The sequence below is a fragment of the Garra rufa genome, chromosome 8 (genome assembly GCF_049309525.1).
Source record: "Garra rufa chromosome 8, GarRuf1.0, whole genome shotgun sequence".
Lineage (NCBI taxonomy): Eukaryota > Metazoa > Chordata > Actinopteri > Cypriniformes > Cyprinidae > Garra > Garra rufa.
In genome coordinates, this window is record NC_133368.1 from 2,538,212 (window position 1) to 2,560,880 (window position 22,669).

The following is a 22,669-nucleotide window of genomic DNA, read 5'->3' on the forward strand; positions in this document are numbered from 1 at the left end:
GGGCTCGTCCGGGATTTGAACCCGGGACCTCTCGCACCCTAAGCGAGAATCATACCCCTAGACCAACGAGCCTCTCGATGGTGTCCAGTCTTGAAGAAGACACATACGGCTGCAAAACCCCCCCCACATCCTTTCTGCTGGGTCTCCAGCAGATTGGACAGCCCTTCCAATCGAATGTTGACCAAAACTTGTCAGGACGTGAGGCTCGATTCAACCCCAGCCAGAAAACAGGCCTCAAAGACCAAGGCGGGCTCGTCCGGGATTTGAACCCGGGACCTCTCGCACCCTAAGCGAGAATCATACCCCTAGACCAACGAGCCAACTAAATGCACAGTTCACTGTACTCCTGGAAAAGCAACTCTCCCGGTGCTCAGTGCTTTACTGCACCCCTGGTAAAAAAAAGACCATTTTGGCACTTACCGGATCAACATTAAAACAGGCTTTAACGACTGAGTCGGGCTCGTCCGGGATTTGAACCCGGGACCTCTCGCACCCGAAGCGAGAATCATACCCCTAGACCAACGAGCCATTCAAACAAACTCTTCACTGTGCTCCCGGTAAAGAAAGCAGGATGCACAGATACACCTTAAAAGAGCACTTTTGAAGTTGCAGACGGGCTCGTTCGAGATTTGAAGCCGGGACCTCTCGCAACCTAAGTGAGAATCATAGCCCTTGACCAACGAGACTCCTAGGGGTGCAAAAACAAACCAAAAAAAACCTCCTATCTGCCACAGCTCCACCAGCTTGGGCTTCCCTTCCAGTCGAGTGTTGACCAAAGCTTATCAGGGTAAGGGACTTGAGGCTCGATTCCAACCCAGACGGTTGCACTGCAGCGCCGCCCAACTATGGCAATGGTCGGATCGACTTATACAACTCCAGAAATCCGGGACCTCTCGTACCCGCTGTGCGCTGGTTTTCATTTATACTTCTGCATCATTGTCCACGTCGACGTGCAGTACACATGCGAACCGCTAGTCTGCAGTGTCCACGGGCATGATGCTTGTGTAAACCGAAGTACCACGGCAGAGGCCGAAGAAGAAGCCGTAGCTACGGTTCGAACCAGAAGTATAAATCAGACTTTACACTCTCCCAAATGAGCTATATTGACAATGCCACGTCTGGCAAGTGACCAGCGCTGTAAATGACATTGACACTGAAAAACCACAAGTAGGAAGATTTCAGTCCTACTTAATGATGCCTTGCAACCGAGCCAAAGCAAGCAGGATAGACAGCTACTCCTCCAAAAAAGTGTTTTCAAAGCTGCAGACAGGCTCGTCCAGGATTTGAACCAAGGAACTGTTGCACCTGAAGCAAGAATCACAACCCTAGACCAACAAGCCACACAAAGGAGGTATGGTCACTGAAATAGCTCAGATGGAACCGTCGTTCAGTGCAAACTCTCAAACCCATCAAGCTAAGCAGCCAACCAAGTTCAAATTGCAGATGAGGAACTGAGAAAAAGGGTCCGACTTAGATGTCAAAAGAAAGCCGGATCAATGGATGCAACTTTAAAAATCTAGGCTTAATGCGGGCTCGTCCGGGATTTGAACCCGGGACCTCTCGCACCCTAAGCGAGAATCATACCCCTAGACCAACGAGCCTCTCGATGGTGTCCAGTCTTGAAGAACACACATACGGCTGCAAAACCCCCCCACATGCTTTCTGCTGGGTCTCCAGCAGATTGGACAGCCCTTCCAATCGAATGTTGACCAAAACTTGTCAGGACGTGAGGCTCGATTCAACCCCAGCCAGAAAACAGGCCTCAAAGACCAAGGCGGGCTCGTCCGGGATTTGAACCCGGGACCTCTCGCACCCTAAGCGAGAATCATACCCCTAGACCAACGAGCCAACTAAATGCACAGTTCACTGTACTCCTGGAAAAGCAACTCTCCCGGTGCTCAGTGCTTTACTGCAACACTGGTAAAAAAAAGACCATTTTGGCACTTACCGGATCAACATTAAAACAGGCTTTAACGACTGAGTCGGGCTCGTCCGGGATTTGAACCCGGGACCTCTCGCACCCTAAGCGAGAATCATACCCCTAGACCAACGAGCCTCTCGATGGTGTCCAGTCTTGAAGAAGACACATACGGCTGCAAACCCCCCCCCCACATGCTTTCTGCTGGGTCTCCAGCAGATTGGACAGCCCTTCCAATCGAATGTTGACCAAAACTTGTCAGGACGTGAGGCTCGATTCAACCCCAGCCAGAAAACAGGCCTCAAAGACCAAGGCGGGCTCGTCCGGGATTTGAACCCGGGACCTCTCGCACCCTAAGCGAGAATCATACCCCTAGACCAACGAGCCAACTAAATGCACAGTTCACTGTACTCCTGGAAAAGCAATGGATGCAACTTTAAAACTTTAAAAATCTAGGCTTAATGCGGGCTCGTCCGGGATTTGAACCCGGGACCTCTCGCACCCTAAGCGAGAATCATACCCCTAGACCAACGAGCCTCTCGATGGTGTCCACTCTTGAAGAAGACACATACGGCTGCAAAACCCCCCCACATGCTTTCTGCTGGGTCTCCAGCAGATTGGACAGCCCTTCCAATCGAATGTTGACCAAAACTTGTCAGGACGTGAGGCTCGATTCAACCCCAGCCAGAAAACAGGCCTCAAAGACCAAGGCGGGCTCGTCCGGGATTTGAACCCGGGACCTCTCGCACCCTAAGCGAGAATCATACCCCTAGACCAACTAGCCAACTAAATGCACAGTTCACTGTACTCCTGGAAAAGCAACTCTCCCGGTGCTCAGTGCTTTACTGCACCCCTGGTAAAAAAAAGACCATTTTGGCACTTACCGGATCAAAATTAAAACAGGCTTTAACGACTGAGTCGGGCTCGTCCGGGATTTGAACCCGGGACCTCTCGCACCCGAAGCGAGAATCATACCCCTAGACCAACGAGCCATTCAAACAAACTCTTCACTGTGCTCCTGGTAAAGAAAGCAGGATGCACAGATACACCTTAAAAGAGCACCTTTGAAGTTGCAGACGGGCTCGTTCGAGATTTGAAGCCGGGACCTCTCGCAACCTAAGTGAGAATCATAGCCCTTGACCAACGAGACTCCTAGGGGTGCAAAAACAAACCAAAAAAAACCTCCTATCTGCCACAGCTCCACCAGCTTGGGCTTCCCTTCCAGTCGAGTGTTGACCAAAGCTTATCAGGGTAAGGGACTTGAGGCTCGATTCCAACCCAGACGGTTGCACTGCAGCGCCGCCCAACTATGACAATGGTCGGATCGACTTATACAACTCCAGAAATCCGGGACCTCTCGTACCCGCTGTGCGCCGGTTTTCATTTATACTTCTGCATCATTGTCCACGTCGACGTGCAGTACACATGCGAACCGCTAGTCTGCAGTGTCCACGGGCATGATGCTTGTGTAAACCGAAGTACCACGGCAGAGGCCGAAGAAGAAGCCGTAGCTACGGTTCGAACCAGAAGTATAAATCAGACTTTACACTCTCCCAAATGAGCTATATTGACAATGCCACGTCTGGCAAGTGACCAGCGCTGTAAATGACATTGACACTGAAAAACCACAAGTAGGAAGATTTCAGTCCTACTTAATGATGCCTTGCAACCGAGCCAAAGCAAGCAGGATAGACAGCTACTCCTCCAAAAAAGTGTTTTCAAAGCTGCAGACAGGCTCGTCCAGGATTTGAACCAAGGAACTGTTGCACCTGAAGCAAGAATCACAACCCTAGACCAACAAGCCACACAAAGGAGGTATGGTCACTGAAATAGCTCAGATGGAACCGTCGTTCAGTGCAAACTCTCAAACCCATCAAGCTAAGCAGCCAACCAAGTTCAAATTGCAGATGAGGAACTGAGAAAAAGGGTCCGACTTAGATGTCAAAAGAAAGCCGGATCAATGGATGCAACTTTAAAAATCTAGGCTTAATGCGGGCTCGTCCGGGATTTGAACCCGGGACCTCTCGCACCCTAAGCGAGAATCATACCCCTAGACCAACGAGCCTCTCGATGGTGTCCAGTCTTGAAGAAGACACATACGGCTGCAAACCCCCCCCCCCCACATCCTTTCTGCTGGGTCTCCAGCAGATTGGACAGCCCTTCCAATCGAATGTTGACCAAAACTTGTCAGGAGGTGAGGCTCGATTCAACCCCAGCCAGAAAACAGGCCTCAAAGACCAAGGCGGGCTCGTCCGGGATTTGAACCCGGGACCTCTCGCACCCTAAGCGAGAATCATACCCCTAGACCAACGAGCTAACTAAATGCACAGTTCACTGTACTCCTGGAAAAGCAATGGATGCAACTTTAAAACTTTAAAAATCTAGGCTTAATGCGGGTTCGTCCGGGATTTGAACCCGGGACCTCTCGCACCCTAAGCGAGAATCATACCCCTAGACCAACGAGCCAACTAAATGCACAGTTCACTGTACTCCTGGAAAAGCAACTCTCCCGGTGCTCAGTGCTTTACTGCACCCCTGGTAAAAAAAAGACCATTTTGGCACTTACCGGATCAACATTAAAAAAAGGCTTTAACGACTGAGTCGGGCTCGTCCGGGATTTGAACCCGGGACCTCTCGCACCCGAAGCGAGAATCATACCCCTAGACCAACGAGCCATTCAAACAAATGAGCTATATTGACAATGCCACGTCTGGCAAGTGACCAGCGCTGTAAATGACATTGACACTGAAAAACCACAAGTAGGAAGATTTCAGTCCTACTTAATGATGCCTTGCATCCGAGCCAAAGCAAGCAGGATAGACAGCTACTCCTCCAAAAAAGTGTTTTCAAAGCTGCAGACAGGCTCGTCCAGGATTTGAACCAAGGAACTGCTGCACCTGAAGCAAGAATCACAACCCTAGACCAACAAGCCACACAAAGGAGGTATGGTCACTGAAATAGCTCAGATGGAACCGTCGTTCAGTGCAAACTCTCAAACCCATCAAGCTAAGCAGCCAACCAAGTTCAAATTGCAGATGAGGAACTGAGAAAAAGGGTCCGACTTAGAAGTCAAAAGAAAGCCGGATCAATGGATGCAACTTTAAAACTTTAAAAATCTAGGCTTAATGCGGGCTCGTCCGGGATTTGAACCCGGGACCTCTCGCACCCTAAGCGAGAATCATACCCCTAGACCAACGAGCCTCTCGATGGTGCCCAGTCTTGAAGAAGACACATACGGCTGCAAAACCCCCCCACATCCTTTCTGCTGGGTCTCCAGCAGATTGGACAGCCCTTCCAATCGAATGTTGACCAAAACTTGTCAGGACGTGAGGCTCGATTCAACCCCAGCCAGAAAACAGGCCTCAAAGACCAAGGCGGGCTCGTCCGGGATTTGAACCCGGGACCTCTCGCACCCTAAGCGAGAATCATACCCCTAGACCAACGAGCCAACTAAATGCACAGTTCACTGTACTCCTGGAAAAGCAACTCTCCCGGTGCTCAGTGCTTTACTGCACCCCTGGTAAAAAAAAAAAGACCATTTTGGCACTTACCGGATCAACATTAAAACAGGCTTTAACGACTGAGTCGGGCTCGTCCGGGATTTGAACCCGGGACCTCTCGCACCCGAAGCGAGAATCATACCCCTAGACCAACGAGCCAACTAAATGCACAGTTCACTGTACTCCTGGAAAAGCAACTCTCCCGGTGCTCAGTGCTTTACTGCACCCCTGGTAAAAAAAAGACCATTTTGGCACTTACCGGATCAACATTAAAACAGGCTTTAACGACTGAGTCGGGCTCGTCCGGGATTTGAACCCGGGACCTCTCGCACCCGAAGCGAGAATCATACCCCTAGACCAACGAGCCATTCAAACAAGCTCTTCACTGTGCTCCCGGTAAAGAAAGCAGGATGCACAGATACACCTTAAAAGAGCACTTTTGAAGTTGCAGACGGGCTCGTTCGAGATTTGAAGCCGGGACCTCTCGCAACCTAAGTGAGAATCATAGCCCTTGACCAACGAGACTCCTAGGGGTGCAAAAACAAACCAAAAAAAACCTCCTATCTGCCACAGCTCCACCAGCTTGGGCTTCCCTTCCAGTCGAGTGTTGACCAAAGCTTATCAGGGTAAGGGACTTGAGGCTCGATTCCAACCCAGACGGTTGCACTGCAGCGCCGCCCAACTATGGCAATGGTCGGATCGACTTATACAACTCCAGAAATCCGGGACCTCTCGTACCCGCTGTGCGCCAGTTTTCATTTATACTTCTGCATCATTGTCCACGTCGACGTGCAGTACACATGCGAACCGCTAGTCTGCAGTGTCCACGGGCATGATGCTTGTGTAAACCGAAGTACCACGGCAGAGGCCGAAGAAGACAGCCCTTCCAATCGAATGTTGACCAAAACTTGTCAGGACGTGAGGCTCGATTCAACCCCAGCCAGAAAACAGGCCTCAAAGACCAAGGCGGGCTCGTCCGGGATTTGAACCCGGGACCTCTCGCACCCTAAGCGAGAATCATAGCCCTAGACCAACGAGCCAACTAAATGCACAGTTCACTGTACTCCTGGAAAAGCAATGGATGCAACTTTAAAACTTTAAAAATCTAGGCTTAATGCGGGCTCGTCCGGGATTTGAACCCGGGACCTCTCGCACCCTAAGCGAGAATCATACCCCTAGACCAACGAGCCTCTCGATGGTGTCCACTCTTGAAGAAGACACATACGGCTGCAAAACCCCCCCACATGCTTTCTGCTGGGTCTCCAGCAGATTGGACAGCCCTTCCAATCGAATGTTGACCAAAACTTGTCAGGACGTGAGGCTCGATTCAACCCCAGCCAGAAAACAGGCCTCAAAGACCAAGGCGGGCTCGTCCGGGATTTGAACCCGGGACCTCTCGCACCCTAAGCGAGAATCATACCCCTAGACCAACGAGCCAACTAAATGCACAGTTCACTGTACTCCTGGAAAAGCAACTCTCCCGGTGCTCAGTGCTTTACTGCACCCCTGGTAAAAAAAAGACCATTTTGGCACTTACCGGATCAACATTAAAACAGGCTTGAACGACTGAGTCGGGCTCGTCCGGGATTTGAACCCGGGACCTCTCGCACCCGAAGCGAGAATCATACCCCTAGACCAACGAGCCATTCAAACAAATGAGCTATATTGACAATGCCACGTCTGGCAAGTGACCAGCGCTGTAAATGACATTGACACTGAAAAACCACAAGTAGGAAGATTTCAGTCCTACTTAATGATGCCTTGCAACCGAGCCAAAGCAAGCAGGATAGACAGCTACTCCTCCAAAAAAGTGTTTTCAAAGCTGCAGACAGGTTCGTCCAGGATTTGAACCAAGGAACTGTTGCACCTGAAGCAAGAATCACAACCCTAGACCAACAAGCCACACAAAGGAGGTATGGTCACTGAAATAGCTCAGATGGAACCGTCGTTCAGTGCAAACTCTCAAACCCATCAAGCTAAGCAGCCAACCAAGTTCAAATTGCAGATGAGGAACTGAGAAAAAGGGTCCGACTTAGAAGTCAAAAGAAATCCGGATCAATGGATGCAACTTTAAAAATCTAGGCTTAATGCGGGCTCGTCCGGGATTTGAACCCGGGACCTCTCGCACCCTAAGCGAGAATCATACCCCTAGACCAACGAGCCTCTCGATGGTGTCCAGTCTTGAAGAAGACACATACGGCTGCAAAACCCCCCCCACATCCTTTCTGCTGGGTCTCCAGCAGATTGGACAGCCCTTCCAATCGAATGTTGACCAAAACTTGTCAGGACGTGAGGCTCGATTCAACCCCAGCCAGAAAACAGGCCTCAAAGACCAAGGCGGCCTCGTCCGGGATTTGAACCCGGGACCTCTCGCACCCTAAGCGAGAATCATACCCCTAGACCAACGAGCCAACTAAATGCACAGTTCACTGTACTCCTGGAAAAGCAACTCTCCCGGTGCTCAGTGCTTTACTGCACCCCTGGTAAAAAAAAAGACCATTTTGGCACTTACCGGATCAACATTAAAACAGGCTTTAACGACTGAGTCGGGCTCGTCCGGGATTTGAACCCGGGACCTCTCGCACCCGAAGCGAGAATCATACCCCTAGACCAACGAGCCATTCAAACAAACTCTTCACTGTGCTCCCGGTAAAGAAAGCAGGATGCACAGATACACCTTAAAAGAGCACTTTTGAAGTTGCAGACGGGCTCGTTCGAGATTTGAAGCCGGGACCTCTCGCAACCTAAGTGAGAATCATAGCCCTTGACCAACGAGACTCCTAGGGGTGCAAAAACAAACCAAAAAAAACCTCCTATCTGCCACAGCTCCACCAGCTTGGGCTTCCCTTCCAGTCGAGTGTTGACCAAAGCTTATCAGGGTAAGGGACTTGAGGCTCGATTCCAACCCAGACGGTTGCACTGCAGCGCCGCCCAACTATGGCAATGGTCGGATCGACTTATACAACTCCAGAAATCCGGGACCTCTCGTACCCGCTGTGCGCTGGTTTTCATTTATACTTCTGCATCATTGTCCACGTCGACGTGCAGTACACATGCGAACCGCTAGTCTGCAGTGTCCACGGGCATGATGCTTGTGTAAACCGAAGTACCACGGCAGAGGCCGAAGAAGAAGCCGTAGCTACGGTTCGAACCAGAAGTATAAATCAGACTTTACACTCTCCCAAATGAGCTATATTGACAATGCCACGTCTGGCAAGTGACCAGCGCTGTAAATGACATTGACACTGAAAAACCACAAGTAGGAAGATTTCAGTCCTACTTAATGATGCCTTGCAACCGAGCCAAAGCAAGCAGGATAGACAGCTACTCCTCCAAAAAAGTGTTTTCAAAGCTGCAGACAGGCTCGTCCAGGATTTGAACCAAGGAACTGTTGCACCTGAAGCAAGAATCACAACCCTAGACCAACAAGCCACACAAAGGAGGTATGGTCACTGAAATAGCTCAGATGGAACCGTCGTTCAGTGCAAACTCTCAAACCCATCAAGCTAAGCAGCCAACCAAGTTCAAATTGCAGATGAGGAACTGAGAAAAAGGGTCCGACTTAGATGTCAAAAGAAAGCCGGATCAATGGATGCAACTTTAAAAATCTAGGCTTAATGCGGGCTCGTCCGGGATTTGAACCCGGGACCTCTCGCACCCTAAGCGAGAATCATACCCCTAGACCAACGAGCCTCTCGATGGTGTCCACTCTTGAAGAAGACACATACGGCTGCAAAACCCCCACATGCTTTCTGCTGGGTCTCCAGCAGATTGGACAGCCCTTCCAATCGAATGTTGACCAAAACTTGTCAGGACGTGAGGCTCGAATCAACCCCAGCCAGAAAACAGGCCTCAAAGACCAAGGCGGGCTCGTCCGGGATTTGAACCCGGGACCTCTCGCACCCTAAGCGAGAATCATACCCCTAGACCAACGAGCCAACTAAATGCACAGTTCACTGTACTCCTGGAAAAGCAACTCTCCCGGTGCTCAGTGCTTTACTGCACCCCTGGTAAAAAAAAGACCATTTTGGCACTTACCGGATCAACATTAAAACAGGCTTTAACGACTGAGTCGGGCTCGTCCGGGATTTGAACCCGGGACCTCTCGCACCCTAAGCGAGAATCATACCCCTAGACCAACGAGCCAACTAAATGCACAGTTCACTGTACTCCTGGAAAAGCAATGGATGCAACTTTAAAACTTTAAAAATCTAGGCTTAATGCGGGCTCGTCCGGGATTTGAACCCGGGACCTCTCGCACCCTAAGCGAGAATCATACCCCTAGACCAACGAGCCTCTCGATGGTGTCCACTCTTGAAGAAGACACATACGGCTGCAAAACCCCCCCACATGCTTTCTGCTGGGTCTCCAGCAGATTGGACAGCCCTTCCAATCGAATGTTGACCAAAACTTGTCAGGACGTGAGGCTCGATTCAACCCCAGCCAGAAAACAGGCCTCAAAGACCAAGGCGGGCTCGTCCGGGATTTGAACCCGGGACCTCTCGCACCCTAAGCGAGAATCATACCCCTAGACCAACGAGCCAACTAAATGCACAGTTCACTGTACTCCTGGAAAAGCAACTCTCCCGGAGCTCAGTGCTTTACTGCACCCCTGGTAAAAAAAAGACCATTTTGGCACTTACCGGATCAACATTAAAAAAGGCTTTAACGACTGAGTCGGGCTCGTCCGGGATTTGAACCCGGGACCTCTCGCACCCGAAGCGAGAATCATACCCCTAGACCAACGAGCCATTCAAACAAATGAGCTATATTGACAATGCCACGTCTGGCAAGTGACCAGCGCTGTAAATGACATTGACACTGAAAAACCACAAGTAGGAAGATTTCAGTCCTACTTAATGATGCCTTGCAACCGAGCCAAAGCAAGCAGGATAGACAGCTACTCCTCCAAAAAAGTGTTTTCAAAGCTGCAGACAGGTTCGTCCAGGATTTGAACCAAGGAACTGTTGCACCTGAAGCAAGAATCACAACCCTAGACCAACAAGCCACACAAAGGAGGTATGGTCACTGAAATAGCTCAGATGGAACCGTCGTTCAGTGCAAACTCTCAAACCCATCAAGCTAAGCAGCCAACCAAGTTCAAATTGCAGATGAGGAACTGAGAAAAAGGGTCCGACTTAGAAGTCAAAAGAAAGCCGGATCAATGGATGCAACTTTAAAAATCTAGGCTTAATGCGGGCTCGTCCGGGATTTGAACCCGGGACCTCTCGCACCCTAAGCGAGAATCATACCCCTAGACCAACGAGCCTCTCGATGGTGTCCAGTCTTGAAGAAGACACATACGGCTGCAAAACCCCCCCCACATCCTTTCTGCTGGGTCTCCAGCAGATTGGACAGCCCTTCCAATCGAATGTTGACCAAAACTTGTCAGGACGTGAGGCTCGATTCAACCCCAGCCAGAAAACAGGCCTCAAAGACCAAGGCGGGCTCGTCCGGGATTTGAACCCGGGACCTCTCGCACCCTAAGCGAGAATCATACCCCTAGACCAACGAGCCAACTAAATGCACAGTTCACTGTACTCCTGGAAAAGCAACTCTCCCGGTGCTCAGTGCTTTACTGCACCCCTGGTAAAAAAAAGACCATTTTGGCACTTACCGGATCAACATTAAAACAGGCTTTAACGACTGAGTCGGGCTCGTCCGGGATTTGAACCCGGGACCTCTCGCACCCGAAGCGAGAATCATACCCCTAGACCAACGAGCCATTCAAACAAACTCTTCACTGTGCTCCCGGTAAAGAAAGCAGGATGCACAGATACACCTTAAAAGAGCACTTTTGAAGTTGCAGACGGGCTCGTTCGAGATTTGAAGCCGGGACCTCTCGCAACCTAAGTGAGAATCATAGCCCTTGACCAACGAGACTCCTAGGGGTGCAAAAACAAACCAAAAAAAACCTCCTATCTGCCACAGCTCCACCAGCTTGGGCTTCCCTTCCAGTCGAGTGTTGACCAAAGCTTATCAGGGTAAGGGACTTGAGGCTCGATTCCAACCCAGACGGTTGCACTGCAGCGCCGCCCAACTATGGCAATGGTCGGATCGACTTATACAACTCCAGAAATCCGGGACCTCTCGTACCCGCTGTGCGCTGGTTTTCATTCATACTTCTGCATCATTGTCCACGTCGACGTGCAGTACACATGCGAACCGCTAGTCTGCAGTGTCCACGGGCATGATGCTTGTGTAAACCGAAGTACCACGGCAGAGGCCGAAGAAGAAGCCGTAGCTACGGTTCGAACCAGAAGTATAAATCAGACTTTACACTCTCCCAAATGAGCTATATTGACAATGCCACGTCTGGCAAGTGACCAGCGCTGTAAATGACATTGACACTGAAAAACCACAAGTAGGAAGATTTCAGTCCTACTTAATGATGCCTTGCAACCGAGCCAAAGCAAGCAGGATAGACAGCTACTCCTCCAAAAAAGTGTTTTCAAAGCTGCAGACAGGCTCGTCCAGGATTTGAACCAAGGAACTGTTGCACCTGAAGCAAGAATCACAACCCTAGACCAACAAGCCACACAAAGGAGGTATGGTCACTGAAATAGCTCAGATGGAACCGTCGTTCAGTGCAAACTCTCAAACCCATCAAGCTAAGCAGCCAACCAAGTTCAAATTGCAGATGAGGAACTGAGAAAAAGGGTCCGACTTAGATGTCAAAAGAAAGCCGGATCAATGGATGCAACTTTAAAAATCTAGGCTTAATGCGGGCTCGTCCGGGATTTGAACCCGGGACCTCTCGCACCCTAAGCGAGAATCATACCCCTAGACCAACGAGCCTCTCGATGGTGTCCAGTCTTGAAGAAGACACATACGGCTGCAAACCCCCCCCCCCACATCCTTTCTGCTGGGTCTCCAGCAGATTGGACAGCCCTTCCAATCGAATGTTGACCAAAACTTGTCAGGAGGTGAGGCTCGATTCAACCCCAGCCAGAAAACAGGCCTCAAAGACCAAGGCGGGCTCGTCCGGGATTTGAACCCGGGACCTCTCGCACCCTAAGCGAGAATCATACCCCTAGACCAACGAGCCTCTCGATTGTGCCCAGTCTTGAAGAAGACACATACGGCTGCAAAACCCCCCCACATCCTTTCTGCTGGGTCTCCAGCAGATTGGACAGGCCTTCCAATCGAATGTTGACCAAACCTTGTCAGGACGTGAGGCTCGATTCAACCCCAGCCAGAAAACAGGCCTCAAAGACCAAGGCGGGCTCGTCCGGGATTTGAACCCGGGACCTCTCGCACCCTAAGCGAGAATCATACCCCTAGACCAACGAGCCAACTAAATGCACAGTTCACTGTACTCCTGGAAAAGCAACTCTCCCGGTGCTCAGTGCTTTACTGCACCCCTGGTAAAAAAAAAAAGACCATTTTGGCACTTACCGGATCAACATTAAAACAGGCTTTAACGACTGAGTCGGGCTCGTCTGGGATTTGAACCCGGGACCTCTCGCACCCGAAGCGAGAATCATACCCCTAGACCAACGAGCCAACTAAATGCACAGTTCACTGTACTCCTGGAAAAGCAACTCTCCCGGTGCTCAGTGCTTTACTGCACCCCTGGTAAAAAAAAGACCATTTTGGCACTTACCGGATCAACATTAAAACAGGCTTTAACGACTGAGTCGGGCTCGTCCGGGATTTGAACCCGAGACCTCTCGCACCCTAAGCGAGAATCATACCCCTAGACCAACGAGCCTCTCGATGGTGTCCACTCTTGAAGAAGACACATACGGCTGCAAACCCCCCCCACATGCTTTCTGCTGGGTCTCCAGCAGATTGGACAGCCCTTCCAATCGAATGTTGACCAAAACTTGTCAGGACGTGAGGCTCGATTCAACCCCAGCCAGAAAACAGGCCTCAAAGACCAAGGCGGGCTCGTCCGGGATTTGAACCCGGGACCTCTCGCACCCTAAGCGAGAATCATACCCCTAGACCAACTAGCCAACTAAATGCACAGTTCACTGTACTCCTGGAAAAGCAACTCTCCCGGTGCTCAGTGCTTTACTGCACCCCTGGTAAAAAAAAGACCATTTTGGCACTTACCGGATCAAAATTAAAACAGGCTTTAACGACTGAGTCGGGCTCGTCCGGGATTTGAACCCGGGACCTCTCGCACCCGAAGCGAGAATCATACCCCTAGACCAACGAGCCATTCAAACAAACTCTTCACTGTGCTCCTGGTAAAGAAAGCAGGATGCACAGATACACCTTAAAAGAGCACCTTTGAAGTTGCAGACGGGCTCGTTCGAGATTTGAAGCCGGGACCTCTCGCAACCTAAGTGAGAATCATAGCCCTTGACCAACGAGACTCCTAGGGGTGCAAAAACAAACCAAAAAAAACCTCCTATCTGCCACAGCTCCACCAGCTTGGGCTTCCCTTCCAGTCGAGTGTTGACCAAAGCTTATCAGGGTAAGGGACTTGAGGCTCGATTCCAACCCAGACGGTTGCACTGCAGCGCCGCCCAACTATGGCAATGGTCGGATCGACTTATACAACTCCAGAAATCCGGGACCTCTCGTACCCGCTGTGCGCCGGTTTTCATTTATACTTCTGCATCATTGTCCACGTCGACGTGCAGTACACATGCGAACCGCTAGTCTGCAGTGTCCACGGGCATGATGCTTGTGTAAACCGAAGTACCACGGCAGAGGCCGAAGAAGAAGCCGTAGCTACGGTTCGAACCAGAAGTATAAATCAGACTTTACACTCTCCCAAATGAGCTATATTGACAATGCCACGTCTGGCAAGTGACCAGCGCTGTAAATGACATTGACACTGAAAAACCACAAGTAGGAAGATTTCAGTCCTACTTAATGATGCCTTGCAACCGAGCCAAAGCAAGCAGGATAGACAGCTACTCCTCCAAAAAAGTGTTTTCAAAGCTGCAGACAGGCTCGTCCAGGATTTGAACCAAGGAACTGCTGCACCTGAAGCAAGAATCACAACCCTAGACCAACAAGCCACACAAAGGAGGTATGGTCACTGAAATAGCTCAGATGGAACCGTCGTTCAGTGCAAACTCTCAAACCCATCAAGCTAAGCAGCCAACCAAGTTCAAATTGCAGATGAGGAACTGAGAAAAAGGGTCCGACTTAGAAGTCAAAAGAAAGCCGGATCAATGGATGCAACTTTAAAACTTTAAAAATCTAGGCTTAATGCGGGCTCGTCCGGGATTTGAACCCGGGACCTCTCGCACCCTAAGCGAGAATCATACCCCTAGACCAACGAGCCTCTCGATGGTGCCCAGTCTTGAAGAAGACACATACGGCTGCAAAACCCCCCCACATCCTTTCTGCTGGGTCTCCAGCAGATTGGACAGCCCTTCCAATCGAATGTTGACCAAAACTTGTCAGGACGTGAGGCTCGATTCAACCCCAGCCAGAAAACAGGCCTCAAAGACCAAGGCGGGCTCGTCCGGGATTTGAACCCGGGACCTCTCGCACCCGAAGCGAGAATCATACCCCTAGACCAACGAGCCAACTAAATGCACAGTTCACTGTACTCCTGGAAAAGCAACTCTCCCGGTGCTCAGTGCTTTACTGCACCCCTGGTAAAAAAAAGACCATTTTGGCACTTACCGGATCAACATTAAAACAGGCTTTAACGACTGAGTCGGGCTCGTCCGGGATTTGAACCCGGGACCTCTCGCACCCGAAGCGAGAATCATACCCCTAGACCAACGAGCCATTCAAACAAGCTCTTCACTGTGCTCCCGGTAAAGAAAGCAGGATGCACAGATACACCTTAAAAGAGCACTTTTGAAGTTGCAGACGGGCTCGTTCGAGATTTGAAGCCGGGACCTCTCGCAACCTAAGTGAGAATCATAGCCCTTGACCAACGAGACTCCTAGGGGTGCAAAAACAAACCAAAAAAAACCTCCTATCTGCCACAGCTCCACCAGCTTGGGCTTCCCTTCCAGTCGAGTGTTGACCAAAGCTTATCAGGGTAAGGGACTTGAGGCTCGATTCCAACCCAGACGGTTGCACTGCAGCGCCGCCCAACTATGGCAATGGTCGGATCGACTTATACAACTCCAGAAATCCGGGACCTCTCGTACCCGCTGTGCGCCAGTTTTCATTTATACTTCTGCATCATTGTCCACGTCGACGTGCAGTACACATGCGAACCGCTAGTCTGCAGTGTCCACGGGCATGATGCTTGTGTAAACCGAAGTACCACGGCAGAGGCCGAAGAAGACAGCCCTTCCAATCGAATGTTGACCAAAACTTGTCAGGACGTGAGGCTCGATTCAACCCCAGCCAGAAAACAGGCCTCAAAGACCAAGGCGGGCTCGTCCGGGATTTGAACCCGGGACCTCTCGCACCCTAAGCGAGAATCATACCCCTAGACCAACGAGCCAACTAAATGCACAGTTCACTGTACTCCTGGAAAAGCAATGGATGCAACTTTAAAACTTTAAAAATCTAGGCTTAATGCGGGCTCGTCCGGGATTTGAACCCGGGACCTCTCGCACCCTAAGCGAGAATCATACCCCTAGACCAACGAGCCTCTCGATGGTGTCCACTCTTGAAGAAGACACATACGGCTGCAAAACCCCCCCACATGCTTTCTGCTGGGTCTCCAGCAGATTGGACAGCCCTTCCAATCGAATGTTGACCAAAACTTGTCAGGACGTGAGGCTCGATTCAACCCCAGCCAGAAAACAGGCCTCAAAGACCAAGGCGGGCTCGTCCGGGATTTGAACCCGGGACCTCTCGCACCCTAAGCGAGAATCATACCCCTAGACCAACGAGCCAACTAAATGCACAGTTCACTGTACTCCTGGAAAAGCAACTCTCCCGGTGCTCAGTGCTTTACTGCACCCCTGGTAAAAAAAAGACCATTTTTGCACTTACCGGATCAACATTAAAACAGGCTTGAACGACTGAGTCGGGCTCGTCCGGGATTTGAACCCGGGACCTCTCGCACCCGAAGCGAGAATCATACCCCTAGACCAACGAGCCATTCAAACAAATGAGCTATATTGACAATGCCACGTCTGGCAAGTGACCAGCGCTGTAAATGACATTGACACTGAAAAACCACAAGTAGGAAGATTTCAGTCCTACTTAATGATGCCTTGCAACCGAGCCAAAGCAAGCAGGATAGACAGCTACTCCTCCAAAAAAGTGTTTTCAAAGCTGCAGACAGGTTCGTCCAGGATTTGAACCAAGGAACTGTTGCACCTGAAGCAAGAATCACAACCCTAGACCAACAAGCCACACAAAGGAGGTATGGTCACTGAAATAGCTCAGATGGAACCGTCGTTCAGTGCAAACTCTCAAACCCATCAAGCTAAGCAGCCAACCAAGTTCAAATTGCAGATGAGGAACTGAGAAAAAGGGTCCGACTTAGAAGTCAAAAGAAATCTGGATCAATGGATGCAACTTTAAAAATCTAGGCTTAATGCGGGCTCGTCCGGGATTTGAACCCGGGACCTCTCGCACCCTAAGCGAGAATCATACCCCTAGACCAACGAGCCTCTCGATGGTGTCCAGTCTTGAAGAAGACACATACGGCTGCAAAACCCCCCCCACATCCTTTCTGCTGGGTCTCCAGCAGATTGGACAGCCCTTCCAATCGAATGTTGACCAAAACTTGTCAGGACGTGAGGCTCGATTCAACCCCAGCCAGAAAACAGGCCTCAAAGACCAAGGCGGCCTCGTCCGGGATTTGAACCCGGGACCTCTCGCACCCTAAGCGAGAATCATACCCCTAGACCAACGAGCCAACTAAATGCACAGTTCACTGTACTCCTGGAAAAGCAACTCTCCCGGTGCTCAGTGCTTTACTGCACCCCTGGTAAAAAAAAAGACCATTTTGGCACTTACCGGATCAACATTAAAACAGGCTTTAACGACTGAGTCGGGCTCGTCCGGGATTTGAACCCGGGACCTCTCGCACCCGAAGCGAGAATCATACCCCTAGACCAACGAGCCATTCAAACAAACTCTTCACTGTGCTCCCGGTAAAGAAAGCAGGATGCACAGATACACCTTAAAAGAGCACTTTTGAAGTTGCAGACGGGCTCGTTCGAGATTTGAAGCCGGGACCTCTCGCAACCTAAGTGAGAATCATAGCCCTTGACCAACGAGACTCCTAGGGGTGCAAAAACAAACCAAAAAAAACCTCCTATCTGCCACAGCTCCACCAGCTTGGGCTTCCCTTCCAGTCGAGTGTTGACCAAAGCTTATCAGGGTAAGGGACTTGAGGCTCGATTCCAACCCAGACGGTTGCACTGCAGCGCCGCCCAACTATGGCAATGGTCGGATCGACTTATACAACTCCAGAAATCCGGGACCTCTCGTACCCGCTGTGCGCTGGTTTTCATTTATACTTCTGCATCATTGTCCACGTCGACGTGCAGTACACATGCGAACCGCTAGTCTGCAGTGTCCACGGGCATGATGCTTGTGTAAACCGAAGTACCACGGCAGAGGCCGAAGAAGAAGCCGTAGCTACGGTTCGAACCAGAAGTATAAATCAGACTTTACACTCTCCCAAATGAGCTATATTGACAATGCCACGTCTGGCAAGTGACCAGCGCTGTAAATGACATTGACACTGAAAAACCACAAGTAGGAAGATTTCAGTCCTACTTAATGATGCCTTGCAACCGAGCCAAAGCAAGCAGGATAGACAGCTACTCCTCCAAAAAAGTGTTTTCAAAGCTGCAGACAGGCTCGTCCAGGATTTGAACCAAGGAACTGTTGCACCTGAAGCAAGAATCACAACCCTAGACCAACAAGCCACACAAAGGAGGTATGGTCACTGAAATAGCTCAGATGGAACCGTCGTTCAGTGCAAACTCTCAAACCCATCAAGCTAAGCAGCCAACCAAGTTCAAATTGCAGATGAGGAACTGAGAAAAAGGGTCCGACTTAGATGTCAAAAGAAAGCCGGATCAATGGATGCAACTTTAAAAATCTAGGCTTAATGCGGGCTCGTCCGGGATTTGAACCCGGGACCTCTCGCACCCTAAGCGAGAATCATACCCCTAGACCAACGAGCCTCTCGATGGTGTCCAGTCTTGAAGAAGACACATACGGCTGCAAACCCCCCCCCCACATCCTTTCTGCTGGGTCTCCAGCAGATTGGACAGCCCTTCCAATCGAATGTTGACCAAAACTTGTCAGGAGGTGAGGCTCGATTCAACCCCAGCCAGAAAACAGGCCTCAAAGACCAAGGCGGGCTCGTCCGGGATTTGAACCCGGGACCTCTCGCACCCTAAGCGAGAATCATACCCCTAGACCAACGAGCCAACTAAATGCACAGTTCACTGTACTCCTGGAAAAGCAACTCTCCCGGTGCTCAGTGCTTTACTGCACCCCTGGTAAAAAAAAAAGACCATTTTGGCACTTACCGGATCAACATTAAAACAGGCTTTAACGACTGAGTCGGGCTCGTCCGGGATTTGAACCCGGGACCTCTCGCACCCGAAGCGAGAATCATACCCCTAGACCAACGAGCCAACTAAATGCACAGTTCACTGTACTCCTGGAAAAGCAACTCTCCCGGTGCTCAGTGCTTTACTGCACCCCTGGTAAAAAAAAGACCATTTTGGCACTTACCGGATCAACATTAAAACAGGCTTTAACGACTGAGTCGGGCTCGTCCGGGATTTGGAATTTGATCATATCCCTAGACCAACGAGCCATTCAAACAAGCTCTTCACTGTGCTCCCGGTAAAGAAAGCAGGATGCACAGATACACCTTAAAAGAGCACTTTTGAAGTTGCAGACGGGCTCGTTCGAGATTTGAAGCCGGGACCTCTCGCAACCTAAGTGAGAATCATAGCCCTTGACCAACGAGACTCCTAGGGGTGCAAAAACAAACCAAAAAAAACCTCCTATCTGCCACAGCTCCACCAGCTTGGGCTTCCCTTCCAGTCGAGTGTTGACCAAAGCTTATCAGGGTAAGGGACTTGAGGCTCGATTCCAACCCAGACGGTTGCACTGCAGCGCCGCCCAACTATGGCAATGGTCGGATCGACTTATACAACTCCAGAAATCCGGGACCTCTCGTACCCGCTGTGCGCCAGTTTTCATTTATACTTCTGCATCATTGTCCACGTCGACGTGCAGTACACATGCGAACCGCTAGTCTGCAGTGTCCACGGGCATGATGCTTGTGTAAACCGAAGTACCACGGCAGAGGCCGAAGAAGACAGCCCTTCCAATCGAATGTTGACCAAAACTTGTCAGGACGTGAGGCTCGATTCAACCCCAGCCAGAAAACAGGCCTCAAAGACCAAGGCGGGCTCGTCCGGGATTTGAACCCGGGACCTCTCACACCCTAAGCGAGAATCATACCCCTAGACCAACGAGCCAACTAAATGCACAGTTCACTGTACTCCTGGAAAAGCAATGGATGCAACTTTAAAACTTTAAAAATCTAGGCTTAATGCGGGCTCGTCCGGGATTTGAACCCGGGACCTCTCGCACCCTAAGCGAGAATCATACCCCTAGACCAACGAGCCTCTCGATGGTGTCCACTCTTGAAGAAGACACATACGGCTGCAAAACCCCCCCACATGCTTTCTGCTGGGTCTCCAGCAGATTGGACAGCCCTTCCAATCGAATGTTGACCAAAACTTGTCAGGACGTGAGGCTCGATTCAACCCCAGCCAGAAAACAGGCCTCAAAGACCAAGGCGGGCTCGTCCGGGATTTGAACCCGGGACCTCTCGCACCCTAAGCGAGAATCATACCCCTAGACCAACGAGCCATTCAAACAAATGAGCTATATTGACAATGCCACGTCTGGCAAGTGACCAGCGCTGTAAATGACATTGACACTGAAAAACCACAAGTAGGAAGATTTCAGTCCTACTTAATGATGCCTTGCAACCGAGCCAAAGCAAGCAGGATAGACAGCTACTCCTCCAAAAAAGTGTTTTCAAAGCTGCAGACAGGCTCGTCCAGGATTTGAACCAAGGAACTGTTGCACCTGAAGCAAGAATCACAACCCTAGACCAACAAGCCACACAAAGGAGGTATGGTCACTGAAATAGCTCAGATGGAACCGTCGTTCAGTGCAAACTCTCAAACCCATCAAGCTAAGCAGCCAACCAAGTTCAAATTGCAGATGAGGAACTGAGAAAAAGGGTCCGACTTAGATGTCAAAAGAAAGCCGGATCAATGGATGCAACTTTAAAAATCTAGGCTTAATGCGGGCTCGTCCGGGATTTGAACCCGGGACCTCTCGCACCCTAAGCGAGAATCATACCCCTAGACCAACGAGCCTCTCGATGGTGTCCAGTCTTGAAGAAGACACATACGGCTGCAAACCCCCCCCCCACATCCTTTCTGCTGGGTCTCCAGCAGATTGGACAGCCCTTCCAATCGAATGTTGACCAAAACTTGTCAGGAGGTGAGGCTCGATTCAACCCCAGCCAGAAAACAGGCCTCAAAGACCAAGGCGGGCTCGTCCGGGATTTGAACCCGGGACCTCTCGCACCCTAAGCGAGAATCATACCCCTAGACCAACGAGCCTCTCGATGGTGTCCACTCTTGAAGAAGACACATACGGCTGCAAAACCCCCCCACATGCTTTCTGCTGGGTCTCCAGCAGATTGGACAGCCCTTCCAATCGAATGTTGACCAAAACTTGTCAGGACGTGAGGCTCGATTCAACCCCAGCCAGAAAACAGGCCTCAAAGACCAAGGCGGGCTCGTCCGGGATTTGAACCCGGGACCTCTCGCACCCTAAGCGAGAATCATACCCCTAGACCAACGAGCCAACTAAATGCACAGTTCACTGTACTCCTGGAAAAGCAACTCTCCCGGTGCTCAGTGCTTTACTGCACCCCTGGTAAAAAAAAAAGACCATTTTGGCACTTACCGGATCAACATTAAAACAGGCTTTAACGACTGAGTCGGGCTCGTCCGGGATTTGAACCCGGGACCTCTCGCACCCGAAGCGAGAATCATACCCCTAGACCAACGAGCCAACTAAATGCACAGTTCACTGTACTCCTGGAAAAGCAACTCTCCCGGTGCTCAGTGCTTTACTGCACCCCTGGTAAAAAAAAGACCATTTTGGCACTTACCGGATCAACATTAAAACAGGCTTTAACGACTGAGTCGGGCTCGTCCGGGATTTGAACCCGGGACCTCTCGCACCCGAAGCGAGAATCATACCCCTAGACCAACGAGCCATTCAAACAAGCTCTTCACTGTGCTCCCGGTAAAGAAAGCAGGATGCACAGATACACCTTAAAAGAGCACTTTTGAAGTTGCAGACGGGCTCGTTCGAGATTTGAAGCCGGGACCTCTCGCAACCTAAGTGAGAATCATAGCCCTTGACCAACGAGACTCCTAGGGGTGCAAAAACAAACCAAAAAAAACCTCCTATCTGCCACAGCTCCACCAGCTTGGGCTTCCCTTCCAGTCGAGTGTTGACCAAAGCTTATCAGGGTAAGGGACTTGAGGCTCGATTCCAACCCAGACGGTTGCACTGCAGCGCCGCCCAACTATGGCAATGGTCGGATCGACTTATACAACTCCAGAAATCCGGGACCTCTCGTACCCGCTGTGCGCCAGTTTTCATTTATACTTCTGCATCATTGTCCACGTCGACGTGCAGTACACATGCGAACCGCTAGTCTGCAGTGTCCACGGGCATGATGCTTGTGTAAACCGAAGTACCACGGCAGAGGCCGAAGAAGACAGCCCTTCCAATCGAATGTTGACCAAAACTTGTCAGGACGTGAGGCTCGATTCAACCCCAGCCAGAAAACAGGCCTCAAAGACCAAGGCGGGCTCGTCCGGGATTTGAACCCGGGACCTCTCGCACCCTAAGCGAGAATCATACCCCTAGACCAACGAGCCAACTAAATGCACAGTTCACTGTACTCCTGGAAAAGCAATGGATGCAACTTTAAAACTTTAAAAATCTAGGCTTAATGCGGGCTCGTCCGGGATTTGAACCCGGGACCTCTCGCACCCTAAGCGAGAATCATACCCCTAGACCAACGAGCCTCTCGATGGTGTCCACTCTTGAAGAAGACACATACGGCTGCAAAACCCCCCCACATGCTTCCTGCTGGGTCTCCAGCAGATTGGACAGCCCTTCCAATCGAATGTTGACCAAAACTTGTCAGGACGTGAGGCTCGATTCAACCCCAGCCAGAAAACAGGCCTCAAAGACCAAGGCGGGCTCGTCCGGGATTTGAACCCGGGACCTCTCGCACCCTAAGCGAGAATCATACCCCTAGACCAACGAGCCAACT

At 50.6% G+C, this 22,669-nt stretch overlaps 65 non-coding genes across 65 annotated transcripts; all 65 read right to left on the minus strand.

Moving 5' to 3' along the window:
- On the minus strand, nucleotides 1-72 carry trnap-agg (transfer RNA proline (anticodon AGG)). Its single transcript has one exon. It is a non-coding gene; the product is annotated as a tRNA-Pro (tRNA).
- Nucleotides 73-248: 176 nt separating this feature from the next.
- Nucleotides 249-320, minus strand: trnap-agg (transfer RNA proline (anticodon AGG)). Its single transcript has one exon. It is a non-coding gene; the product is annotated as a tRNA-Pro (tRNA).
- A 136-nt stretch (nucleotides 321-456) lies between these two features.
- Nucleotides 457-528, minus strand: trnap-cgg (transfer RNA proline (anticodon CGG)). Its single transcript has one exon. It is a non-coding gene; the product is annotated as a tRNA-Pro (tRNA).
- Nucleotides 529-1,529: 1,001 nt separating this feature from the next.
- On the minus strand, nucleotides 1,530-1,601 carry trnap-agg (transfer RNA proline (anticodon AGG)). Its single transcript has one exon. It is a non-coding gene; the product is annotated as a tRNA-Pro (tRNA).
- Nucleotides 1,602-1,776: 175 nt separating this feature from the next.
- trnap-agg (transfer RNA proline (anticodon AGG)) lies at nucleotides 1,777-1,848 on the minus strand. The gene has a single exon. It is a non-coding gene; the product is annotated as a tRNA-Pro (tRNA).
- Nucleotides 1,849-1,984: 136 nt separating this feature from the next.
- On the minus strand, nucleotides 1,985-2,056 carry trnap-agg (transfer RNA proline (anticodon AGG)). Its single transcript has one exon. It is a non-coding gene; the product is annotated as a tRNA-Pro (tRNA).
- A 177-nt stretch (nucleotides 2,057-2,233) lies between these two features.
- On the minus strand, nucleotides 2,234-2,305 carry trnap-agg (transfer RNA proline (anticodon AGG)). The gene has a single exon. It is a non-coding gene; the product is annotated as a tRNA-Pro (tRNA).
- Nucleotides 2,306-2,383: 78 nt separating this feature from the next.
- Nucleotides 2,384-2,455, minus strand: trnap-agg (transfer RNA proline (anticodon AGG)). The gene has a single exon. It is a non-coding gene; the product is annotated as a tRNA-Pro (tRNA).
- Nucleotides 2,456-2,630: 175 nt separating this feature from the next.
- Nucleotides 2,631-2,702, minus strand: trnap-agg (transfer RNA proline (anticodon AGG)). Its single transcript has one exon. It is a non-coding gene; the product is annotated as a tRNA-Pro (tRNA).
- A 136-nt stretch (nucleotides 2,703-2,838) lies between these two features.
- trnap-cgg (transfer RNA proline (anticodon CGG)) lies at nucleotides 2,839-2,910 on the minus strand. Its single transcript has one exon. It is a non-coding gene; the product is annotated as a tRNA-Pro (tRNA).
- Nucleotides 2,911-3,911: 1,001 nt separating this feature from the next.
- Nucleotides 3,912-3,983, minus strand: trnap-agg (transfer RNA proline (anticodon AGG)). Its single transcript has one exon. It is a non-coding gene; the product is annotated as a tRNA-Pro (tRNA).
- A 179-nt stretch (nucleotides 3,984-4,162) lies between these two features.
- On the minus strand, nucleotides 4,163-4,234 carry trnap-agg (transfer RNA proline (anticodon AGG)). The gene has a single exon. It is a non-coding gene; the product is annotated as a tRNA-Pro (tRNA).
- Nucleotides 4,235-4,312: 78 nt separating this feature from the next.
- trnap-agg (transfer RNA proline (anticodon AGG)) lies at nucleotides 4,313-4,384 on the minus strand. The gene has a single exon. It is a non-coding gene; the product is annotated as a tRNA-Pro (tRNA).
- A 137-nt stretch (nucleotides 4,385-4,521) lies between these two features.
- On the minus strand, nucleotides 4,522-4,593 carry trnap-cgg (transfer RNA proline (anticodon CGG)). Its single transcript has one exon. It is a non-coding gene; the product is annotated as a tRNA-Pro (tRNA).
- A 454-nt stretch (nucleotides 4,594-5,047) lies between these two features.
- Nucleotides 5,048-5,119, minus strand: trnap-agg (transfer RNA proline (anticodon AGG)). Its single transcript has one exon. It is a non-coding gene; the product is annotated as a tRNA-Pro (tRNA).
- A 175-nt stretch (nucleotides 5,120-5,294) lies between these two features.
- Nucleotides 5,295-5,366, minus strand: trnap-agg (transfer RNA proline (anticodon AGG)). The gene has a single exon. It is a non-coding gene; the product is annotated as a tRNA-Pro (tRNA).
- A 139-nt stretch (nucleotides 5,367-5,505) lies between these two features.
- Nucleotides 5,506-5,577, minus strand: trnap-cgg (transfer RNA proline (anticodon CGG)). Its single transcript has one exon. It is a non-coding gene; the product is annotated as a tRNA-Pro (tRNA).
- Nucleotides 5,578-5,713: 136 nt separating this feature from the next.
- trnap-cgg (transfer RNA proline (anticodon CGG)) lies at nucleotides 5,714-5,785 on the minus strand. The gene has a single exon. It is a non-coding gene; the product is annotated as a tRNA-Pro (tRNA).
- A 601-nt stretch (nucleotides 5,786-6,386) lies between these two features.
- On the minus strand, nucleotides 6,387-6,458 carry trnap-agg (transfer RNA proline (anticodon AGG)). The gene has a single exon. It is a non-coding gene; the product is annotated as a tRNA-Pro (tRNA).
- Nucleotides 6,459-6,536: 78 nt separating this feature from the next.
- On the minus strand, nucleotides 6,537-6,608 carry trnap-agg (transfer RNA proline (anticodon AGG)). Its single transcript has one exon. It is a non-coding gene; the product is annotated as a tRNA-Pro (tRNA).
- A 175-nt stretch (nucleotides 6,609-6,783) lies between these two features.
- On the minus strand, nucleotides 6,784-6,855 carry trnap-agg (transfer RNA proline (anticodon AGG)). Its single transcript has one exon. It is a non-coding gene; the product is annotated as a tRNA-Pro (tRNA).
- Nucleotides 6,856-6,991: 136 nt separating this feature from the next.
- Nucleotides 6,992-7,063, minus strand: trnap-cgg (transfer RNA proline (anticodon CGG)). Its single transcript has one exon. It is a non-coding gene; the product is annotated as a tRNA-Pro (tRNA).
- A 446-nt stretch (nucleotides 7,064-7,509) lies between these two features.
- On the minus strand, nucleotides 7,510-7,581 carry trnap-agg (transfer RNA proline (anticodon AGG)). The gene has a single exon. It is a non-coding gene; the product is annotated as a tRNA-Pro (tRNA).
- A 175-nt stretch (nucleotides 7,582-7,756) lies between these two features.
- trnap-agg (transfer RNA proline (anticodon AGG)) lies at nucleotides 7,757-7,829 on the minus strand. Its single transcript has one exon. It is a non-coding gene; the product is annotated as a tRNA-Pro (tRNA).
- Nucleotides 7,830-7,966: 137 nt separating this feature from the next.
- trnap-cgg (transfer RNA proline (anticodon CGG)) lies at nucleotides 7,967-8,038 on the minus strand. Its single transcript has one exon. It is a non-coding gene; the product is annotated as a tRNA-Pro (tRNA).
- Nucleotides 8,039-9,039: 1,001 nt separating this feature from the next.
- On the minus strand, nucleotides 9,040-9,111 carry trnap-agg (transfer RNA proline (anticodon AGG)). Its single transcript has one exon. It is a non-coding gene; the product is annotated as a tRNA-Pro (tRNA).
- A 173-nt stretch (nucleotides 9,112-9,284) lies between these two features.
- trnap-agg (transfer RNA proline (anticodon AGG)) lies at nucleotides 9,285-9,356 on the minus strand. The gene has a single exon. It is a non-coding gene; the product is annotated as a tRNA-Pro (tRNA).
- A 136-nt stretch (nucleotides 9,357-9,492) lies between these two features.
- On the minus strand, nucleotides 9,493-9,564 carry trnap-agg (transfer RNA proline (anticodon AGG)). The gene has a single exon. It is a non-coding gene; the product is annotated as a tRNA-Pro (tRNA).
- A 78-nt stretch (nucleotides 9,565-9,642) lies between these two features.
- trnap-agg (transfer RNA proline (anticodon AGG)) lies at nucleotides 9,643-9,714 on the minus strand. Its single transcript has one exon. It is a non-coding gene; the product is annotated as a tRNA-Pro (tRNA).
- Nucleotides 9,715-9,889: 175 nt separating this feature from the next.
- Nucleotides 9,890-9,961, minus strand: trnap-agg (transfer RNA proline (anticodon AGG)). The gene has a single exon. It is a non-coding gene; the product is annotated as a tRNA-Pro (tRNA).
- A 136-nt stretch (nucleotides 9,962-10,097) lies between these two features.
- On the minus strand, nucleotides 10,098-10,169 carry trnap-cgg (transfer RNA proline (anticodon CGG)). Its single transcript has one exon. It is a non-coding gene; the product is annotated as a tRNA-Pro (tRNA).
- Nucleotides 10,170-10,615: 446 nt separating this feature from the next.
- Nucleotides 10,616-10,687, minus strand: trnap-agg (transfer RNA proline (anticodon AGG)). Its single transcript has one exon. It is a non-coding gene; the product is annotated as a tRNA-Pro (tRNA).
- A 176-nt stretch (nucleotides 10,688-10,863) lies between these two features.
- trnap-agg (transfer RNA proline (anticodon AGG)) lies at nucleotides 10,864-10,935 on the minus strand. The gene has a single exon. It is a non-coding gene; the product is annotated as a tRNA-Pro (tRNA).
- A 136-nt stretch (nucleotides 10,936-11,071) lies between these two features.
- trnap-cgg (transfer RNA proline (anticodon CGG)) lies at nucleotides 11,072-11,143 on the minus strand. The gene has a single exon. It is a non-coding gene; the product is annotated as a tRNA-Pro (tRNA).
- Nucleotides 11,144-12,144: 1,001 nt separating this feature from the next.
- Nucleotides 12,145-12,216, minus strand: trnap-agg (transfer RNA proline (anticodon AGG)). Its single transcript has one exon. It is a non-coding gene; the product is annotated as a tRNA-Pro (tRNA).
- A 178-nt stretch (nucleotides 12,217-12,394) lies between these two features.
- trnap-agg (transfer RNA proline (anticodon AGG)) lies at nucleotides 12,395-12,466 on the minus strand. Its single transcript has one exon. It is a non-coding gene; the product is annotated as a tRNA-Pro (tRNA).
- Nucleotides 12,467-12,641: 175 nt separating this feature from the next.
- trnap-agg (transfer RNA proline (anticodon AGG)) lies at nucleotides 12,642-12,713 on the minus strand. Its single transcript has one exon. It is a non-coding gene; the product is annotated as a tRNA-Pro (tRNA).
- Nucleotides 12,714-12,852: 139 nt separating this feature from the next.
- On the minus strand, nucleotides 12,853-12,924 carry trnap-cgg (transfer RNA proline (anticodon CGG)). Its single transcript has one exon. It is a non-coding gene; the product is annotated as a tRNA-Pro (tRNA).
- A 136-nt stretch (nucleotides 12,925-13,060) lies between these two features.
- Nucleotides 13,061-13,132, minus strand: trnap-agg (transfer RNA proline (anticodon AGG)). Its single transcript has one exon. It is a non-coding gene; the product is annotated as a tRNA-Pro (tRNA).
- Nucleotides 13,133-13,307: 175 nt separating this feature from the next.
- On the minus strand, nucleotides 13,308-13,379 carry trnap-agg (transfer RNA proline (anticodon AGG)). Its single transcript has one exon. It is a non-coding gene; the product is annotated as a tRNA-Pro (tRNA).
- Nucleotides 13,380-13,515: 136 nt separating this feature from the next.
- On the minus strand, nucleotides 13,516-13,587 carry trnap-cgg (transfer RNA proline (anticodon CGG)). The gene has a single exon. It is a non-coding gene; the product is annotated as a tRNA-Pro (tRNA).
- Nucleotides 13,588-14,596: 1,009 nt separating this feature from the next.
- trnap-agg (transfer RNA proline (anticodon AGG)) lies at nucleotides 14,597-14,668 on the minus strand. Its single transcript has one exon. It is a non-coding gene; the product is annotated as a tRNA-Pro (tRNA).
- A 175-nt stretch (nucleotides 14,669-14,843) lies between these two features.
- On the minus strand, nucleotides 14,844-14,915 carry trnap-cgg (transfer RNA proline (anticodon CGG)). The gene has a single exon. It is a non-coding gene; the product is annotated as a tRNA-Pro (tRNA).
- Nucleotides 14,916-15,051: 136 nt separating this feature from the next.
- On the minus strand, nucleotides 15,052-15,123 carry trnap-cgg (transfer RNA proline (anticodon CGG)). The gene has a single exon. It is a non-coding gene; the product is annotated as a tRNA-Pro (tRNA).
- Nucleotides 15,124-15,724: 601 nt separating this feature from the next.
- trnap-agg (transfer RNA proline (anticodon AGG)) lies at nucleotides 15,725-15,796 on the minus strand. The gene has a single exon. It is a non-coding gene; the product is annotated as a tRNA-Pro (tRNA).
- A 78-nt stretch (nucleotides 15,797-15,874) lies between these two features.
- trnap-agg (transfer RNA proline (anticodon AGG)) lies at nucleotides 15,875-15,946 on the minus strand. Its single transcript has one exon. It is a non-coding gene; the product is annotated as a tRNA-Pro (tRNA).
- Nucleotides 15,947-16,121: 175 nt separating this feature from the next.
- trnap-agg (transfer RNA proline (anticodon AGG)) lies at nucleotides 16,122-16,193 on the minus strand. The gene has a single exon. It is a non-coding gene; the product is annotated as a tRNA-Pro (tRNA).
- Nucleotides 16,194-16,329: 136 nt separating this feature from the next.
- Nucleotides 16,330-16,401, minus strand: trnap-cgg (transfer RNA proline (anticodon CGG)). The gene has a single exon. It is a non-coding gene; the product is annotated as a tRNA-Pro (tRNA).
- Nucleotides 16,402-16,847: 446 nt separating this feature from the next.
- On the minus strand, nucleotides 16,848-16,919 carry trnap-agg (transfer RNA proline (anticodon AGG)). The gene has a single exon. It is a non-coding gene; the product is annotated as a tRNA-Pro (tRNA).
- A 175-nt stretch (nucleotides 16,920-17,094) lies between these two features.
- Nucleotides 17,095-17,167, minus strand: trnap-agg (transfer RNA proline (anticodon AGG)). Its single transcript has one exon. It is a non-coding gene; the product is annotated as a tRNA-Pro (tRNA).
- A 137-nt stretch (nucleotides 17,168-17,304) lies between these two features.
- trnap-cgg (transfer RNA proline (anticodon CGG)) lies at nucleotides 17,305-17,376 on the minus strand. The gene has a single exon. It is a non-coding gene; the product is annotated as a tRNA-Pro (tRNA).
- Nucleotides 17,377-18,377: 1,001 nt separating this feature from the next.
- trnap-agg (transfer RNA proline (anticodon AGG)) lies at nucleotides 18,378-18,449 on the minus strand. The gene has a single exon. It is a non-coding gene; the product is annotated as a tRNA-Pro (tRNA).
- A 177-nt stretch (nucleotides 18,450-18,626) lies between these two features.
- trnap-agg (transfer RNA proline (anticodon AGG)) lies at nucleotides 18,627-18,698 on the minus strand. Its single transcript has one exon. It is a non-coding gene; the product is annotated as a tRNA-Pro (tRNA).
- Nucleotides 18,699-18,836: 138 nt separating this feature from the next.
- trnap-cgg (transfer RNA proline (anticodon CGG)) lies at nucleotides 18,837-18,908 on the minus strand. Its single transcript has one exon. It is a non-coding gene; the product is annotated as a tRNA-Pro (tRNA).
- Nucleotides 18,909-19,694: 786 nt separating this feature from the next.
- Nucleotides 19,695-19,766, minus strand: trnap-agg (transfer RNA proline (anticodon AGG)). The gene has a single exon. It is a non-coding gene; the product is annotated as a tRNA-Pro (tRNA).
- Nucleotides 19,767-19,844: 78 nt separating this feature from the next.
- trnap-agg (transfer RNA proline (anticodon AGG)) lies at nucleotides 19,845-19,916 on the minus strand. Its single transcript has one exon. It is a non-coding gene; the product is annotated as a tRNA-Pro (tRNA).
- A 175-nt stretch (nucleotides 19,917-20,091) lies between these two features.
- On the minus strand, nucleotides 20,092-20,163 carry trnap-agg (transfer RNA proline (anticodon AGG)). The gene has a single exon. It is a non-coding gene; the product is annotated as a tRNA-Pro (tRNA).
- Nucleotides 20,164-20,609: 446 nt separating this feature from the next.
- Nucleotides 20,610-20,681, minus strand: trnap-agg (transfer RNA proline (anticodon AGG)). Its single transcript has one exon. It is a non-coding gene; the product is annotated as a tRNA-Pro (tRNA).
- A 177-nt stretch (nucleotides 20,682-20,858) lies between these two features.
- trnap-agg (transfer RNA proline (anticodon AGG)) lies at nucleotides 20,859-20,930 on the minus strand. Its single transcript has one exon. It is a non-coding gene; the product is annotated as a tRNA-Pro (tRNA).
- A 175-nt stretch (nucleotides 20,931-21,105) lies between these two features.
- trnap-agg (transfer RNA proline (anticodon AGG)) lies at nucleotides 21,106-21,177 on the minus strand. The gene has a single exon. It is a non-coding gene; the product is annotated as a tRNA-Pro (tRNA).
- Nucleotides 21,178-21,315: 138 nt separating this feature from the next.
- On the minus strand, nucleotides 21,316-21,387 carry trnap-cgg (transfer RNA proline (anticodon CGG)). The gene has a single exon. It is a non-coding gene; the product is annotated as a tRNA-Pro (tRNA).
- Nucleotides 21,388-21,523: 136 nt separating this feature from the next.
- Nucleotides 21,524-21,595, minus strand: trnap-cgg (transfer RNA proline (anticodon CGG)). Its single transcript has one exon. It is a non-coding gene; the product is annotated as a tRNA-Pro (tRNA).
- A 601-nt stretch (nucleotides 21,596-22,196) lies between these two features.
- Nucleotides 22,197-22,268, minus strand: trnap-agg (transfer RNA proline (anticodon AGG)). The gene has a single exon. It is a non-coding gene; the product is annotated as a tRNA-Pro (tRNA).
- A 78-nt stretch (nucleotides 22,269-22,346) lies between these two features.
- trnap-agg (transfer RNA proline (anticodon AGG)) lies at nucleotides 22,347-22,418 on the minus strand. The gene has a single exon. It is a non-coding gene; the product is annotated as a tRNA-Pro (tRNA).
- A 175-nt stretch (nucleotides 22,419-22,593) lies between these two features.
- On the minus strand, nucleotides 22,594-22,665 carry trnap-agg (transfer RNA proline (anticodon AGG)). The gene has a single exon. It is a non-coding gene; the product is annotated as a tRNA-Pro (tRNA).
- Between the last annotated feature and the right edge of the window lie 4 nt (nucleotides 22,666-22,669).